The following is a 4540-nucleotide window of genomic DNA, read 5'->3' as shown; positions in this document are numbered from 1 at the left end:
GACTGTAGGTTGTATTCTATGTCGGCATCACTGCCTCGATTGGCCAAGGTAGTGATGTCGTCAGCATAGAGCCTTAAATGTGTGTCGGGTGTTTGAGCGAGTTGGTGGGGGAGTTGGAGCAGGGCTTTATTGCCACACTACTGACTCCTACAGTGGCGCCGTATCGCGGCTTAACTGTATTACCTGGCAGTTGTAAATCCTTGAGCCATCTCGGGGCTTGATGCCTCCTCGTCTTCATCTTTCGAGCAGCCTGCTGCCTTTGCACGTTCCAACAGCGTCTTGCACGTACAAGTATACGAGCCCTGCGCACGTCAACCGTTTCTCGGTGACATATTTGGTGGTGGTGTTGGGCAACGGTCCACGTACGCTGACCTCGAGGATACTCGTGACGTCAATTCTCAACGCGTGGCTACAACACCAGTCCACAAGGCGAGCCGCCGCCTGCGAGGCCCACAACCAGAGTTCGGCCAGCTCGCAAGATCAGCAAGGCCTTGACGTCCACTACGGCTAGCGAGACAAGTCAGCTTTCCGGGAATGCCCCGCCGTTCGTCCCTCACACACCTCGGTCGTCACCATCATTCCACGGTGAGAGGTTTGACGATGTCGAAGACTGGTTGGACAGCTTTGACCGCGTGGTGGGCCTCAACGAGTGGGACGGCGAGCGTAAATTGCAGAACGTGTACTTCGCACTACAGGACTTAGCCAAGACGTGGTATGAGAACCACGAAGCTTCCTTCACTAACTGGGAGATCTTTCGCCGAGAGCTCTTAGCCACGTTCAACACCAGGGAACGAAAGGAGAAGGCTGAAATCGCGTTCCAATCGAGATCGCAGCAGCCGAACGAGAGCGTTGCCATGTTCATCGAGGACATGACGCGACTCTTCAATCGCGCCGACCCTGCTACTCCCGGGGACAAGAAGGGACGCAACATAATGCACGGCGTCAAAGAGCAATTGTTTGCCGGACTGGTACGTGACCCACCAAGAACGGTGGCCGACTTTGCCAAGGAGGCAACATGCATGGAGCGTTCTCCGTAAGAACGGGGCGCGCAATACGGCCGTCAGGCTAGTGTAGCAGCCGCTCACCACTGTACGCCCAAGTCGCTAACCAGTGAGGAGGTTCGAGAGCTTGTGAGGACCCTGGTGCGAGAAGAACCCAAAAAGCCTCGCTTCGAAGCTCCACAGGCCAGCGTCGCTGCCATACCGGACGTGGTCTGAGATGAAGTCCGGCGAGCTGTTCAGTCGCCACCAGCTCCGCAGCAGGCGCCTATGTGAGGACATACAGTCAAGCACTACAAAGTCGTCCTGGGCCAGTGAGACAAGCCTTTTTCCTCGTCGCTCCTGCGCCTTCACTGCGGTACCCAAGTGCAGCTGTACCCGTCGTACCACAGTAGCCCCTGTCAACCATGAGCAAAGCGCGCGTTTGGCGTACGCCAAACAATAGGCCGCTCTGCTACCACTGCGGAGAACCCGGTCCGCTGTCCCTCAATGCCCTCGTTCCCTCTGTCTACTTCTATGAATACCCGCCTTGTTTCGGAACCTGCAAAAGGAAGTGCCAAACTGCCCTCGCATAAATACATTCGGCGCTCCCTGGCCTCCTCGAGCTCCCCGGTTCCGCAGTGGGCGTAGCTGCCGGCTAATGGACACAGGCACCGAACTCGCACACAAACGCAGATCGGTCGGCATAAGTGAGTACGAGAGCGAAACGTCTCCTGCATACGCTTTCCTCGATAAAACGTGAAGACTGCTTACTTTCTGGCGTTCTTTTAGAATTACCGGCCTCAAAGCGTGGTTTGTAGAAGTACATCTTTAGAATAAGGGCAGCCATTCTCCAAGTTCTCATGTCATCATTTGATGCTTCTCTATTGAGGCTACCGCTGGGAACTGCAGCATTTCAGCAATGCTTGTAAAGAGGTGAAAAAAGTCTAAAGTGGACATTTATTCTTAGTACGCTCGATGAAAACAATAAATGTACTTACATAGGAGCAAATAGTTCCTCACAGAGATGCTCGCACCTTTCAATGAGGCGCCTGTAACTCATGTGCTGGCCTGCCATCACGTCGGGCTCTGTGAAGAAAGTTTATTTCTTGGGACGGATCGGGTTGTGCCCGTAATTCAATCCCGACGTCTCTATACGTACAAGGCGACGATTTCGGCGTGATTATCGGTTTGGTTCTTCACTCTTGTTAGAATGAGCTGGTTAGCCGCTATAATTGCTTCGTTGTTGACAAAGCACTGGCCCTTTATAGCACAGCCTGTAGATGCTGAAACACGACTGCACGCGAAAGTGCCTCCGCGGGCCTTGATAGGACAGCCGTCTTTGTGTTGCGCAGTGTTACCAGAGATGGGTGGCGTACTCGTGTCATAAATTCGCGAACATTTATAAGTGGTTTAAACACAGTATCCGTAATTGCTAAAGCAGTTACACTTTTACAGGTGAGCTAAGAACTACTTGCGCACATCAGTTCATATGGACTTGACTGATCATTAAGCAAAGCCAGAGTGTGCCCATCTGTCGAGCATGCCTCCCAGTAATTGTCCCTTAATTAACATTGTTTTACACTTTTATACTTGATTATTTCAACATTCACGTTTTATGCAAATATATATATATATATATATATATATATATATATATATATATATATATATATATACAGCACATAGCTGAACCTTAAGTGCACTCTCTCTCTCTCTCTCTCTCTCTATATATATATATATATATATATATATATATATATTAGCAGACAAGGCAAATGAAATGAGGGGCTCGTTTGACAAACATATTAAGGAAGCCAACAGTCCCCGAAACCAGGGCGCATAGGGGAATGTTTTCTATTTTTTTTCTAATGCCAATCAATTGGTTTTAAAGAAAGTTACTTATAAACCAGCAGAAAAAACAACCATGCCGCCGGTGGGATTCGAACCCACGACCTCCGAATATCGCGTCCGGTGCTCTTACCAACTGAGCTACGGCAACGCTGTCTAATCTGCTGCTTTCGTGGGTATTTGTTTTGCGTGTAAGCGAACCTTAAGAGTGTTCACCAGCGCCACCCTCGTCCATAGCGGTGGACGTAGCGGTGGACCGGCGGCATGGTTGTTTTTTCTGCTGGTTTATAAGTAACTTTCTTTAAAACCAATTTATTGGCATTAGAAAAAAATAGAAAACATTCCCCTATGCGCCCTGGTTTCGGTGACTGTAGGCTTCCTTAATATATATATATATATATATATATATATATATATATATATATATATATATATATATATATATATATATATATATATATATATATATATATATATATATATATATATATATATATATATAGTGCACTTAAGGTTCAGCTATGTGCTTTTCTCCTTTTGACAGCGCATGAGAACACAGAGTTAAGGGGAATTAATGATACTCTATATAAAATATTATCAATTAGCACGTTTTCTTTTCCTCATGTATTTCACCTCATCGATGAGCAGTTGTCATAATTCCCCAGTTTCGTGTGCACGCGCGTTTTTAGCAAGGGATACTGCTCAGCCACATTTAATGCAAGTGTTTTTTTTTCTATTTAAGAACCGACATTCATCATCCCTTGTCGTTTGCCTGAGTTGCTTTCCACATGTCTTCGCTTCTCTCGTGCAGCGAACGACACAGCTCTTGCATCTGAATTTCAGTGGCGCATGACATCGCCTTGCGCTCAGGTCATGGTCACCTTTTTGGCGGCGACTCCTCAAGCGCCAAACAAGACTGCCACTGCCTTCGACCTGAGGGCCGGGTAGTAATAGCTATTAGAGAATCTGGATGCGGCGCTGCTGCTGCCGCTACCAGCATATTCTGCAAGTGGCGTCTCACAGACACCGGCACACTACTCGTCGTTGCGGCATGCCGAAAGGTCGCGGGCAAAACTCGCCACGACGAGCTCGCTCTCAGACTCTTTCACATAATGCCATAGCAATCACAGAGAAGCGTGATTTCCGAATATTTGTGAAGAACTGCGCGTCTGTGTTGTCGAAACCTCTTTGCCAAGAACTTAAAAAGTTCTGGTCACACTGTTGCACCTTCAGCACTATTGTTGCGAACAACTCACCCGAAAAGTAATAGGATTTTGAAGGCAGGTTGGCTCCTCGCAGCTGAGTATCTGTTACCGACCGCAAAAAAACTATAAAATTTTTATCGGACATAAAAATGTACGACAGCTCAGACACGTTATAAAGTAAACGCATAATAAGATGTTTGAGATGTGAATTCGCCAAAGAATTTGCTGCCAATGGAATCCCGGTCGCGCCGCACGGGCTGATATCGCCAGCATGTGAAATAGCCGCATTGTAAAGCGTTGCAACGACAGAGCGACGGGGACGTACTTTGCTGCGCGCTTGCGAAAAGGGCTTTAGCCGAGTATATCCGCAGCTGCGGGGGCCGTATAGGCGACATGACAGAGAGCGAGCGAGGACGTCAAACATAATATACAAAGCATTCCAGTGGAAAACAACTGCGCAGAATATCAAGTTGGTTGCTTGTAGAATACAGAGGCACTGGTATAACG

General features: G+C 47.9%; 1 non-coding gene across 1 annotated transcript; it reads right to left on the bottom strand.

Moving 5' to 3' along the window:
• Window positions 1-2905: 2905 nt before the first annotated feature.
• Window positions 2906-2979, bottom strand: TRNAS-CGA (transfer RNA serine (anticodon CGA)). The gene has a single exon. It is a non-coding gene; the product is annotated as a tRNA-Ser (tRNA).
• Between the last annotated feature and the right edge of the window lie 1561 nt (window positions 2980-4540).

The sequence above is a fragment of the Amblyomma americanum genome, chromosome 1 (genome assembly GCF_052857255.1).
Source record: "Amblyomma americanum isolate KBUSLIRL-KWMA chromosome 1, ASM5285725v1, whole genome shotgun sequence".
In the NCBI taxonomy this organism is placed as follows: Eukaryota; Metazoa; Arthropoda; class Arachnida; order Ixodida; family Ixodidae; genus Amblyomma; species Amblyomma americanum.
The sequence above is the reverse complement of the archived record's forward strand: the minus strand, read 5'-3'. Positions and strand labels throughout refer to the sequence as shown.